Source organism: Cucumis melo, chromosome 7, assembly GCF_025177605.1.
Source record: "Cucumis melo cultivar AY chromosome 7, USDA_Cmelo_AY_1.0, whole genome shotgun sequence".
NCBI lineage: Eukaryota > Viridiplantae > Streptophyta > Magnoliopsida > Cucurbitales > Cucurbitaceae > Cucumis > Cucumis melo.
Genome location: NC_066863.1, coordinates 18,205,930 through 18,221,338, shown reverse-complemented (window position 1 = coordinate 18,221,338; position 15,409 = coordinate 18,205,930). Strand labels below are relative to the sequence as shown.

At 34.5% G+C, this 15,409-nt stretch overlaps 1 pseudogene; it reads right to left on the bottom strand.

Annotated features, from left to right (window-relative positions):
- Positions 1–7,965: 7,965 nt before the first annotated feature.
- On the bottom strand, positions 7,966–15,065 carry LOC127143806 (uncharacterized; annotated as a pseudogene).
- Positions 15,066–15,409: the final 344 nt, after the last annotated feature.

Below are 15,409 nucleotides of genomic sequence, written 5' to 3'. Positions count from 1 at the left end.
GAATGGAGAGGGATGAGAAAAAGATGGTGGAAGACGGCGAGGAGAAGATGATGGGGTAGGGTGGGACCCACGTATATAATATCTTTAAATTTAAAAATTAAAACTTGTGGGACCCACGTATTAAATATTAAATAAATAAAAATATATATTTATATATATATATATTCAATATCTTTAAATTTTAAAATAAAGGAAGTGGGGTCCACGCAAGCAAAGTCGTGTACGGGGTACACGACTTCCACAAAACTACCCTATTTTTGTCAATAGTTTGGCTTCCACCCTATTTTTGACATTAGTTCTTTAAAATATATTATTTTAGAAAAAGATTCGTTGGCAAGGATGTCTTGGTTATTTTGGTTGTTCATGGTGTATGCTCTTTATCTCCTCTATCGTTCTCTTCTATTTTTCCGTAAAGTTCGCTCTATTTCAAGGTCGAGTAAAAATTTTGGTCGTTCATCTTCACTCACAAACTCGTTCCGCACTCTTCGGCTAAAGTGCGTGCTTTAATTGAAACAGAACTTCTCCATAATATTAGCACACTTATTAAGTTCAAAAAGGCAAATCATTAAATTCCTCTACGACAGAGCCAAAAACTTGCTTGTTATTTTATATGCATATGTTTCTATTCGTGGATATGTCATGTTAAAGCTCTAAGTGAGCGACTATTAGGCAATTGAACAGAGTTATGCGATAAAAGGTGCAATCCTATTAATTTGTTGCTAACTTCTAAAGATATGCATGTAGTACAAGTTTTCCTCTTTATCTCCCAAGTGCAAGAGAATAGAGGTTTCCTAGTAAGTCCGGGGTTGAACACAGAGAATCTAAGCTCCTAAATGTCTTTCCGTGCAGCTAAAATCATATGGTATACTCTATATAGTATTATTATGAACAATATATTCTAATCCTATATATTTACACACTATGGTGCTTTGGCGATGCAAGGTGAGCATGGCGATGACTTAAAATGGAATGTGAACTCAGTTCTAGGCATGGCGAGGAAGGAAAGTTTATTGTCTAATCGCAATGAATTATGCTTTAATAGTTTAAGGCGATACAAACCATATATTAACATTGAATTAGGGCAAGCGACCTCTCGGCGCCTTCGTAATACTTACTCACCTCTCGGGATCTTAATACACAAAGTTAAGCTATGATTCATATCAAATCATCTTAGGTGGTTTAATAGTAATTTATCCTTGATTAAGGCGGGCAACATCTCGGTGCTTTTGCCACACACGTTAGCATCTTTGCAACGTATGCAAAGGACAAACTTGGCAACAAGACTGTCTCTCTACAATCTTCTTGCCACTTGCTTAGCTAAATTCGTGTTCTCACTTGTTAGGTGATTACGATCAACATCATTATTCTTCTCTCGAATAGACAGTGCTTTGACATTCGCTTTTAACTCAACAAAACTCATAACACACACACTATGATTCTCTTGTATTTAAAACACATTTCTTTGCTTACAAACTAATCAACAAATTAAACATGAAAAATAAAAGAAAGATGGGAGAATGAAAGAAGAAATGCATTGGTTTCATAAATATAACTTTAGGCCTCTTGAGCATGATGTATATATTATAAAACAAGACAATGAAAAGATAAAGTGGAATACACAGAAGACTGTTAGACCGCAGAGTATGATTTCTCATACTCCTTTGCTTTGATTTTTGCCTATCTGTGAGGGGAGAAATGGTAAAGCATGAACTCTCTCTCTCTCTTTCTTATTCTAAGCTCTCGCCTAAAACTCAAGGGAAGAAGAGATAAAGTGGAATACACAGAAGAGTGTTAGACCACAGAGTATGATTTCTCATACTCCTTTGCTTTGATTTTTGCCTATCTGTGAGGGGGGAAATGGTAAAGCATGAACTCTCTCTCTCTCTTTCTTATTCTAAGCTCTCTCTAACCACATGTGCACACTAAATTCTAAAATGAAAAGCTCTTTTTATAGGGGGCGAGTGATGTTGATAGAGTGTCCCATGAGTCATTAATGCCTTTGAAAAGCTGCATCAGCGCTGCACAGATGTCCTTTTGTCCTTTTTCTAACATTCACACCAACCAAATTTGTCTACAAGTGCATCAAATCGCCTAGCTTGATTGCTTGTCGGTCCTCACATAGTCATTCTATTGTCAAGCTCTACTTCTTTTGCTTATAATCCTGTGATAAAGAAACTAAAAACGCATTAAAATAGGGATGAGGTTCTTTTGCACAATGTGATTCATATGTTAATTAAATCGCCTACTTTTCCCTTTGTTTTATTCTATTCTTATGCGATAAGACTTCATTATTTTACATAAAAGACCATAATGCATTCTGAAGGTTGTCTTATGTATGCCGATTCCTTGATCCTAAGTTAATGGTAACCTAAACGTAAGTCTATCTTTAAGAATATTGAGGCTCCTTTAAGCTCGGCAAAAAGATCATCTATTTGCGGCAAAGAATACTTGTTTCTAATTTTTTCCGTGTTCAATTGCCAGTAATCAATACATAGCCTCATTGAAACTTCTTTCTTCATTACAACCAAGATAGAGGCTCCCCAAGGTGAGGCACTAGGTCGAATATAACCTTTTTTCTAATAATTCTTCCATCTGACTCTTTAGCTTCTTCAACTCGCTTGGTGCAATGCAATAAAGGGTTTAAGAAATTGGTGTCGTTCCTGGTACAACTTCAATAAAACTTAATTTCTCTTCTTGGGGGTAATCCATTTATTTCTTTGGGAAACACATCGAAATGTTCACAAACTATTGGTACACTTTCAAGTTCCTTTCTTATCGTCAGATTGTCCATTACACGAGCAAGGTAGGTTGTATACCCTTTTCTTATTAACTTCTTTGCTTTTAATGTCGAAATTATGCTTGCCAACCCCACCTTCTTATTGCCCACAAATTTAACTTCAAGCTTCACGAGTTCTTTCAATACTTCCTCCTTGTTGAACCAATCTACCACTGCATGATATTTGGTGCAAAAATCCATTCCCAAAAATCACATTTAACTCATCATGTTCAAATAAGATCAAATCTATTCTTATAGTAACATTCTCAATTCTAAGTTCACAATTCTTACACACCGATTCAATTAAAAGTATTTCACTAGAAGATGTACTAATCATCATTCCACCCTCTAATGGTTCTATTTTATGATTCAAAGACTTAGCAAACGATATAGAAATAAAAGAATCAATCAACATAATGGTAGGAGAGTTGCAAATTACTAACGAACTTATAATAACGTGACGATTGTTCTTGGCCTCATCTAAGTTATGGCGTAAACCTTCCCTTGTGACTTGGGTCTCCCTAGTCCCTTAACTCCACTTGGCCCCTCTTTAATTGCACATGGACGATAAAGTTGGTTTATTGATTGCGATACAGCTCCTTAGGTATTTTGAACACCCAAGTTAGGACAATACTTAACAAAGTGTTATGGTTTACCACAATTGTAACAAAACCTTTGGAAAACTAGACCTTACTCCAAGGTTTGCACTTGGTACAACCATCTATCTTTTCTACGAAGCTTCTTCTGACCAAACTAGAGTATTGCATCTCCCTTAATTCTTATTCTCTCTAGAAATTTCTACCATAATTCATTCTTGACTTAGTAGGAACATAAGAATAAGATTTAAAGTTTTCTTTCTGATGAACTCCTAATAGAAAATTCCTATTCTCATTGCTTCTTTCACCACCTCGTGTACTATTAGTGCTTTAACTGCAATGGCCTCCCTTCAGACTTTTGTTTTTTCTTCATTCGCCAAGCATCTTTCAACATGCATGGAACCTCAACTAGTTTAGAGAATGTCTTTTCTCAAACCAGTCATATTAGTATGCTGGTTCTATTAAACACACACAGTCATATCAGTAGAAAGATGGTGATCCCAAGTGACACTGCACATGTAGGGTACACAGCCTAATAGCCAAAGCAAATAGACACCAACACTCCAAAATCATGTAATAGTCAACTTAGTCCAGAATAAGAATAGCATGCAAAATCGGTCGACGGTCCATAATCATATAATCAATCATGCATATACGTCATATAAGATCAATCAACAACTCCAACATGCTCATCCATCGCTACTACAAATATTGGATTTCTTGACATTGATGCAATGTCAAGTAGCCTTGTACTTGACGTTTAAAAAAGCGTCAAGTAATCAACTGTCAAGTATAGTCTGATTACTTCACATCGAAACACTGTCAAGTTTTATATTTCTTGACATAATTTCCTTGTCAAGTAAGATAATATACTTGACTATTTTTACATGTCAAGTAAGATAGTATACTTGACTCTTTTTACATGTCAATTTGGTGGATTCTTGACATGTTTTAAGTGTCATGTATGCCTTTTTTAATATATTAAATATATTGACCTAATCTGAAAAATTCATCAACAAAATAAACAAATAGTCTGATATATATACATATACACATTCATCAACCAAATAAACAACAAATACATTTTCAACCAAATTTTGACCAATATTTTTCACGAGTTCACTTCTTCAACATTGTTAATATACAAACTTACAAGCTTATGTAGGATTTCTAAACTAAAACAATATAGTTTTCCCCATATGATCAATTCTAACATTATAGTCAATCCCAAATGAACAATTTCAAAAGTGTCTAACTATCTATCGCATACAAACAAATTTCTAAAACTAAAATCCATCCCCAAAAATTACACACATATCAATCCCATATGAAGTAATCCTAGCAAAATCATTCTTACTATGCTCTCACCTCCCCAAGGTTAATGTGTCACACCTTGAACTTGTCGCTTTTAGCACCTACACTGATTGAAATAAGATTAAGAAAAACAACAAATATCAAAACAATTTAGAAACTACTAAAGTTGCACCATAGCCTACAAAGTCCAAAAAAATACAAAGAAATGTAAAAACTACAAATACTAAAAATGTAAAGAGCAAATGGAAAATGAGCTTGCTAGGATACACAAAACAACATTAATTGGCATCCACAATCTTCCGATTTTATCACAGTGCAAAATTGGAATTTTAGATAATTATTATGTCGCAACGTGATCGCGATGCGGAGCGGCCGACATCCCCAATCATTTAAACTTTAATATTTAAAAGGTTTGGGTCGTCACCAATCATACTAAGGTGTGATTGGTCACCACAAAAAAAGATTGTTCTACGTAAATTCAGATTTAATGTTTGGGAGTCAGTTGTGTGTAGTGAAGGTATTAGCACCCTACAACACCATAAAAATGATTACCAAAATTTATCCTTTAAACTAAATTAACGAGATTCAGAAAACAAAGTTTTTTATTTGTATTTTTTAAATGTCCCATGGTTATCAATTAATAACTAAAAAAAACTAAGTCTGAATTGATGATTATATGGGTGACATGAGAGCCATTAGAAAAATAGAATTTAATTTTTATTTAAAATATTTTTTTTATTTACCTCAAGAATAATAAAATATCAAACTTTGATATTTTGATCTTCATCATAGGCCTTTAATAGAAAATTTCATGTATCTAAAGAATTAATGAATTCTAAAGAAAACACTACTCAGTCCCATTCTAAAATATAAAATTGTTAGATATACTTTGTTTAAAAATAATTTATTAACTTTTAAAAATTGAGAAATTTCATGTATTTATGGAATTTTAACCATAAAATCCATAAATGAACATTACTCTTTCCCATAAATAATACAGTATAAAATAGTTGACAAATATGACAAATAATATAACCAACAATATATGTTGCCAAATAATACAAGTTGGAGATAATATCTACATATTCAAAAATACAATATTGGAAATAATATACTCCATTAGAAATATATAATGTTTGAGAAATAATATTTGGAAAGTAAATAATATACAGTGCTGAAATAAGTAACCTGCCATTCAACCAATCTAATCAATTAATATAAAACAAACTTAATAAACAGTAAAAACAACCAAATTAAACCCTACATTTAACAAATTTTAATCAAATGGCTTACTTTAAATCAAATTTAAAGCATAGGTAATTTGATGTAACAATTTTCAAATGACCTAAACCTAACAAAATTAAAGCACACAAGCAGATTTGATGTGATAGTATTCCTAACAAAATTAAACACAGTGAGAAATTTGATGTAACACTATTCTATTGGTATTCAATTGGTTTAAGCTAAAGAGCCATAATTTAAAGAAAAATAGATTCGATTGGTATAAACTTAACAAAATTAAAACACTCTAAACCTAAAAAAAAAAAAAATTAAAGACAGTACAACCTAGGCAAAATTTGATGCAACAATATCCAATTGGTTTAATCCAACAAAAAATTAGAATACAACACAGAGGCTAATGAGAAATAGACTTAATTGGTCTAAACCTAACAAAATTAAAATACCCTAACCCTAAAAATAAAATTAAACACAATCTAGGTAAAATTTGATGAAGGAACAAAATCAATTTAACGAATTAAAAACAAATTAAATTTGAAGAATGGAAGAACAATCTAAAAAAAAAACTTACCTTGGCTGAATAGTTTTTTTGCTTTTCTCCTTTTAACTGATCTGTCCTTCTGCTAATAAAGAAAATTTTACATTCTCTCTTTTTTTCCCTGTTTTTTATAGGGCACTGAGATGGTAGCTTTTTTTTTTTTAAGATTGCAAGATCATGAAGATCGTGTTTGTGATAGTGGGAAAGTGGGAAGAATTGTGAAGAGTGAGAATCCTGGAGAGGGAGGATCGTGGAGAGGGAGAATCGTGGAGAGGGAGGGGGAAAATCGTAGGACTGGAAGTGGTTGAGAGAAAACTGGGAAAAGATATGAAATTTAATTACTGTTTTCTTTTGCTTTTTTTCTTTTAAAAAATAAATTCAAATTCAAATCAACTTAATTTAATAAAAATAAATAAATAAAATAAAGTAAATGTAAAAACTAAATGGCCAAAATATGGTATCTACAGTTTGCCCCCCTTTGTCCATCCTGAAAATATTTAAAGGTGGACAAAGGAAATAGATAAAGTATTTGGGCCAAATTTTATTTTTTAGAAAGGGAACTAAAAAGATTATCAACCCTAACTCTAGGGCCAGGTTTGATAAATAAAAAACCTGATAGACAGGCTTCGGCCTCAGCTTCAGATCTGGGCTTGATTTAACCAAATTCGAAAAGACATCAACCTTAGCTCTAGGACTAGTTTGATAAATAAAGGACCTGATAGACAGGCTTCGGCCTCAGCTTCAGATCTGGGCTCGATTTAACCAAATTCGAAAAGATGTCAACCTTAGCTCTAGGACTAGGTTTGATAAATAATGGCCTCGTCCTGCTTTGGACTTTGTAAAGATTGAATTTGAAAATAAAATATTTTCATTTTCAAAGAAATAAATAGCTCATTACTCCATTCATCAATCCTATTAACAATTGATCAGTATGGCCACCGGATAGAATAAAACACATATATCATGAAAGCTTTTTAAGTTGTCAAATTTGCCACTCTTTGAATCAAAACTGCGAATGACTGCACTATGTTGTAAAGATCCAATATTGTTTAGTCCTTGGACATCACAAAACGTGAATCCCTTTAAGATGTAGACTTCCAATTACGATAACTCCCATCTAGCAAAATTTGTCTGGACTTGTAGACACCTATATTTCCTTAAATCTTATCAAAAGAAAATCATAGCTTTTACTTGGTTTGCAAATACAATAAGTTGTACTAGATTCTTGCTAATTAAAAAAATGTAGAATAATGGACTAATGAATCATGAATGTTTACTATCTTTTAGAAAGGATAAAAGAAAAGATTGGCAAATAAACATATGTTCAAAAAATACAATAAGAAATGGAAAAAAATATGACAACAATGCTTGGAATAGAAGTACGAAGAGAGGGGTGAGAGAAAGTTTACACATCTGGAAATAACATTCTAAGAACTAAATGTAAGTTTCCTAGAAATACCACTGACTTCTTTCAACATTACGAAACCCTCTAAGAAAATGCCTCATGCATAATATCTTCGAACATAATCTGAATTCACAGGATTTTTTAACTCAACGCCATCCATATTAGTCAAAAGTAGAGCTCCTCCTGAAAAAGCTTTTTTTCCTACAAATGGACCTTCATAATTAGGAGTCCATTTTCCTCGATGATCCTTACGAAACGGAAGTATTCGTTTTAATACCAAATCTCCCTCTCGAAAGCTTCGAGGATGCACTTTCTTATTATATGCTCGCATTAGTCTTCTTTGGTAAAGTTGCCCATGATTTAATGTTGTCAACCGTTTTTCTTCAACAAATTCAACTGCTTATAACGACCTCGTATCCATTCAGCTTCATCTAACTTAGCTTCCATGAGAACTCTCAATGAAGGTATCTCAACTTCTAAAGGTAAAACAGCTTCCATATCATAAACTAAAGAAAATGGTGTTGCCCCTGTTGAAGTACGAATTGACGTACGATATCCATGCAGCGCAAACGGTAGCATTTCATGCCAATCTTTCTATGTTATTGTCATTTTATCAATGATTCTTTTAATATTTTTGTTAGTTGCCTCAACTGCCCATTCATCTTTGGGCGATATGAAGTCGAATTTCGGTGATTGGTCTTGAACTACTCACAAAGTTCGTCCATCATTTTGTTATTAAGGTTCTTGGCATTATCCGTAATAATACCCTCTGAGAGACCATAACGACATATAAGCTCTTTCTTGATAAACTTGAGCACTACTCCCCTTGTAACATTGCAATAAGATGCAGCCTCTATCCATTTAGTAATGTAATCAATGGCCACAAGAATAAAACGATGGCCATTTGAGGCTTTAGGATCAATGGGTCCAATAACATCCATTCCCCATAAAGAAAATGGACATGGTGCTGACAAGATATGCAATGAAGATGCTGCTACATGGATCTTATCCATATAAATTTAACACTTTTTACATTCCCTTGCATATTTTATGCAGTCTGATTCCATCGTTGTCCAATAATAACCAGATCTAAGTATTTGTCTAGCCATCATATGTCCATTAGCATGTGTTCCACATATTCCTTCATGAATGTCTGTCATAATTTGTTTTGCTTCCTCTTCATCAACACACCAAGGAGCACCATATCGTGTTTTCTTTTATAAAGAACTTCACCACTTAAGAAAAAGTTCATGGACAACCTCCTTATTGTGCATTTGTCATTCTCTGAAGCTTCATATGGATATTCTTTACACTTTATGTATTGCTTAATGTCAAAATATCATGGCTTGTTATCATTTCCAACATTCATGCAATATGCTGGCACATCTCGCTTTGTAATTTAGATTGGACGAAGTTCAAATTCAAGATTAAGATCAAACATCACTGCCAGAGTGGCTAATGCATCCGCCATTCGGTTGTCTTCCCTAGGAACATGGTCAAATGAAATCTTCTCAAAATTTTGAGACAATTTTGTAACGTATTGGCTGTAAGGTACCAATTTAGCATCTCTTGTTTCCCATTCTTCCTTGACTTGATGTAACACTAACATCGAGTCACCCAAAACTTTCAACTTTTTAATACTCATATTGAATGCTACTTGAAGTCCCATAATGCAAGCTTCATATTCAGCGATATTGTGAGTGCATTCAAAACATAACTTGGCCATTAAGGGGAAAACCTTTTCTTCTGGAGAAATTAGCACAACTCCAATCCCATGTCCCAACTCATTTGAGGCACCATCGAAAAGCATAGTCCATGTCTCATGATCTCTAGCATTCTTTTCAACTAGAAATATGTTTTCATCCGGGAAATCAATCCTCATAGGTTCGTAATCTGCTACTGGTTGAGCAGCTAAATGATTAGCAACTGCGCTTCCCTTTATTGCTTTTTTAGTAACATAAACAATATCGTGCTCTGACAACAAAACTTGCCATTTTGCAATCCTTCCAGATAATGATGGTTTCTCAAAAATGTATTTTATTGGATCCATTTTTGAAATAAGACATGTCGTGTGGTATAACATATTGCCTCAAACGATGAGCGATCCATACCAAAGCACAACAAGTTCGCTCTAACATTGAGTATCTAGATTCATAATCGGTAAACTTTTTGCTCAAATAATAAATGGCATGCTCCTTCTTCCCTGATAAATCATGTTGTCCTAAAACACCACCCATGGAACTTTCTAATACTGTTAAATACAAGATTAACGATCGCCCTGGAGCTGGAGGTATCAATATTGGTGGGCTCTGCAAATACTGCTTAATTTTGTTGAAAGCTTCTTTACAATCCTCATTCCATTTTCCTAGGTTGTTTTTATGTAAGAGCTTGAAGATTGGTTCGCATGTTCGTGTTAAATGTGAGATAACTCTGGATATGTAGTTCAATCTTCCCAGAAAACCTCAAATTTCTTTTTCTGTTTTAGGGGATGGCATTTCCATGATAGCCCATACTTTATCTGGGTCTACTTTGATCCCTCCTTCGCTGACGATGAATCCCAGTAGCTTTCCCGAAGTTGCCCCAAATGTACATTTGGATGGATTTAATTTCAATTGATATTTTGTCAACCGATCAAATAAGTTTTGGAGTGTGGTTGTATGATCTTCATCTGCCTTGGATTTTGCGATCATATCATCAACATACACCTCTATTTCTTTATGCATCATATCATGAAAAAGTGTAACCATTGCTCACTGATACGTTGCCTCAGCATTTTTCAAACCAAAAGGCATTACATTGTAGCAGAATGTTACCCAAAGGGTAATGAATGTCGTTTTTTCTCTATCTTCTTCAGCCATTTTGATCTGATTATATCCTGAAAAACCATCAATGAAGGAGAAAGTTGAGTATCCTGCAGTGTTATCCACCAACATGTCGATATGAGGTAAAGGAAAGTTATCGTTTGGACTGGCTCGATTTAAATCTCTATAATCCACACACATTCTCACTTTTTCGTCTTTTTTGAGCACTGGAACAATGTTTGCCACCCATTCAGGATATTTGGAGACTGTGAGGAATCCTGCTTCAAATTGCTTATGTACTTCCTCCTTTATTTTAATCAGTACATCAGGTTTCATTTTATGTAGCTTTTGTCTCACTGGGTTGCATTCTGGTTTTAAAGGAACTCAGTGTACTACAATATCCGTACTTAATCCTGGCATATCCTGATAACTCCAAGCAAAAATATTTGAATACTCACGTAACAAATTGATCAATTTTTTCCGTGATTCACTGGTCAATGATGTGCCAATTTTTACCTTTTTTGACTCCTCTTGAGAACCCAAATTGATTGCTTCAACTAGTTCTTGGTGAGGACCAAAAACCTCATCTTCTTCTGCTACTATTCTTAACAATTCTGAGGATATTCCCACATCATCTTCATCGTCACTTTTCTTGTCAGATTCCATAGTGTATATTAAGGCATCAAGGGTAAAACTGGAATTACTAACATCTTCATTCTTATGAATATTGTCTATGAAAGGGTTTAGACTTTTGTGTTTAATTTGCAAATGCAGGAAAGAAAGCAGAGAGAAGAAAAAATTAGAATGAATGAAATGGAAATGTGGAAATTTCATTAAATAACAAGAAAGCAGTACATTAATGTTGTAAAGCAAATAAATACTATGGCCTTGGATAGAGCCATTCGAAAAATAAAAAATTTAAACATATAAAAGCTTAATCATTACTCTTGAAAATCTCTTGAAAATTTAGGTAGATCTACACTATCCCAATTGTTAAGCTCAAAATCAGGCGAACATGCATAAACTATGTTGCCTTCAAATGATGCTTCTTGTGCCACTGCTGCAACTGATAAACTTTCCATCTTTGTTAACAAATCATCCTTCAAATCAGAGTTGTGTGATGAATAACTTATACTAGCACTCTTGAAAATATCATATAATTCTGGTATAAGTTTTATACTTGGATCAAACTCCCTCATCTCTAGCTTTGCCAAATGCTTTTTCTTCTTTTCCTCCTGAAGCCTAATCTTGTCATATATGGATGGCTTATAGCCCAAACCAAACCTCCCATCATTGCTCGGTGTTTTTAGAAGTGTCTCTAAGTTTTGATTCAAAGAATATCCTCCACCTCACATTATCCTAGTGGTCATAACTTCAACTTTAGACTTGTGCGGCTTTATCGCTTCATCTACAGTTGCTTCCATCATAGTTGCATGAGCAATTTCAAAAGAGCGAAAAGAACACTCTAATGCTTCTTCCGTCGCTTCAACATATGGGGTTGAGATTGGCTTTGTTATTAAGAAATCTTCCTCTCCCATCACGCAAATCAACTTACTCCCAACAATAAATTTCAGTTTTTGATGCAATGTGGATGGCACCACTCCTCCGGAGTGAATCCAAGGACGTCCTAATAAAAAACTGTACGTGGGTGTTATCTCCATGACTTGAAATACTATGTTGAAAATACATGGGTCAATTTTAACTGGTAGTTCAATGTCACCCATTACTTCTCTGCGTGACCCATCGAAAGTTTTCTGAACCATAGTACTTGATTTTATGTGTGACATATCCACGGGAAGCTTCAATAGTGTAGATTTAGGCATTATATTGAGAGCTGATCCGTTATTCATTAAAACTCTTGCAATGACGTAGTCTTTGCACTTTGCTTGAATATGCAGTGCTTTTGTATGGCCTAAGCCTTCAGGAGGAATTTCATCATCTGTGAAGACTATGGAATTTGAAGATGTAATGTTTCCAATAATTCTACTAAACTTTTCCACTGAAATGTCATGTCCGACATGTGCCTTGTTCAAAATATCTAATAACACTTTGCGATGAGGCTCTGAATACAAAAACAACGATAATAAAGAAATTCGAGCTGGAGTATGATGCATTTGCTCTATGATCTTATACTCACTTTATTTTACTATTTTCAAGAATTCATTTGCTTCCTCAACCGTGACAAGCTTTTTGTATTCTATATCTTTTGCAATGATAGGCATCTTCACATCTTGGCCTTTGCAATGCTCTTTCACATTTCTTTTCTCATTTTTCCTACCTTGCTCCAGTATTAAACCATCTGAAGGGACTGTTAAGTTATCTGGTTTGTAGCATCTTCCACTTCAGGTTATCTCACTGATTCTGTAATGTTATCAACTGAAGGACCTGTTATGACCTGACAATCATATTGTCATGGCACTGATTTTAGATCCTTAAATTTGAAAGGACTCGGCACTTGGATCGTGAGTTTTTTAGGATTGCAGAAGCTGGTTGACTCATTATGACTTTCTTGATAAAACACTGTCAAAGGTCTTGGTAAAAAGGAATCTTCCATATCTGAAACTTCATCCATTAAAGTACATATTTTACTGTCTTTCATCTCATCTTTTCCTTGTCCTCTATATACCGTGAGTATCTTTGAATCTGTAAGTTGTTGTACTTTGGATCTAAATTTTTGGCATTGTTGGACAACGTGGCCTGCAACTCCTTGATGGAATATACAATGTCTGCTTTCATCATACCCTTCATATCTTATGTTGGGGTCTATATATTCATAACTAACATATCCTGCTTTAAAAAGACCTTCAAAAAGTGCTTCCATAGGCATCACTATCTCATGGACTTCATTTTTGCACTTTTCAACAAGGCTATCCACAGCGTTCACTTTTGGATTTTCATGATCAGGCAGTGGATTTTCATTGACATTCGGTTTCTCACCAAATTTTTTGAAGCTCAACCATCCAGCATTAATTAGAGATTGCACCTTTCTTTTCAAAGCCAAACAATTTTCAGTTGAGTGTCCCATTCCTCCAGCGTGATAATCACATCGAGCATTTGAATCATACCATTTTGGGTAAGGAGGTTGTATAGGAATCATTGGAATAGGAGCTAATTGTCGATTTTGAATTAGTTGAGGTAAAAGCTCTGTATAAGTCATGGGAATTGGATCAAACCGCCATGTATCTGAATTGGTTTTGCTACCTTGACCCTGTACAAATGGTCGAGGAGAATTTGAGTTAACGGGTTTTGGAGTTTCAGAGACGGTATGAGCTGGTACATAGCTATTATAAGGGATATGAGAGTCATTGCTTATATATGACGGAAAGTTTTGCTCATATTTTCTCTGACCAAAAATTGATTTGTGCTTCCCTAAATTAGGAAAACCAATTGCATGAACCTCTCCTTCTTTCTTCTTGGATATTGTTACTTTCTTTATTCCACCATATTCAGTTGTAGCCTCTGCTAACCTCCCGTGTTTTATCCCATATTCAATTCTTTCGCCAATAACAATAATATCAGAAAAATTTGTTGATGCATTACCAATCATTCGCTCATAGAATGGAGCCCGCAAGGTATTCATAAACATAGATGTCATTTCTTTGTCTGTTAACGGTGGTTGAACCTCGACAACCATATCTCTCCATCGTTAAGCATATTCTTTGAAGCTTTCCGAACTCTTCTTCTCCATCCGTTGCAAGTCTAAACGATCTGGAGCCATATCAATGTATTGCTTTAGAAATGCATCAGCTAAGTCCTTCCAAACGTGAATGTGTGCATTATCTAATTGAATATACCATCGACTAGCTGGACCAGTCAAGCTATCCTGGAAGCAATGGACTAGCAATTTATCATTATTAATATGCGCCGCCATCTTTCTGCAGTACATTATAAGATGAGTCCTTGGACACGTCGATCCATCATATTTATCGAATTCAGGAACTTTAAACTTTGCTGGAATGATCAAGCTTGGCACCAAGCACAATTGTGTTGCATCTGTATTTCCATAGACATCAGTCTCTTCAATTGCTCGTAACCTTTCTTCCAAAACATCTAACTTTTGCTTAGCCAGAGTGTTCTCGTTTTGTCCTATGTCTTGAATTTTAGCCTGAGCTTCCAAATGTTCTATACCTGGGACAATGGGTGGAACAACATACAGCGGATTCGTAGGAACATAGTGTTAAGTGGTTTGAGACTGCGGAACATTTATGTGGTATGGAGTGAATCCTTGAGAAAAAATGGGATCATCTGTGTCTTGAATTTGATTGCTTGATTGTGCTGTATCTACAGCGACTTTTCCTTTCCCCATTGAAAGCAATTCCAGTATTTTTGAAACTTGTTCCCTAAGATTATCAATCTCTTGTCTCATTTTGTCCATGTCCTTATCTTTTTCTTCCATGATTCGGGTTTTATACATAGTATTGTAAGGATGACGAATTGGAGTAGGACGAGCTATATTTTCCTTTTTAAAAAAAATAAAATAGAATAAAAATAAAAAATTGAAGTAAAAGAGAAGAGGGGAAAGAGAGAGAGAGAGAAGCAAATCTTAGTATATATAAAATTCAAACAACAATAATAAAATTAATCAAACAAACATAATGTAAGTTTGAAAAAATAAAGGAAATGAAACTGAAACTAGAAACAAACAAAACGTAATGAACATCACTCCTATTGTCAATAGCAAAATGAACAATTAATGAAAACGCCCAAAATGTCCCAGTTCTCTGCATATCATCTTCGAGA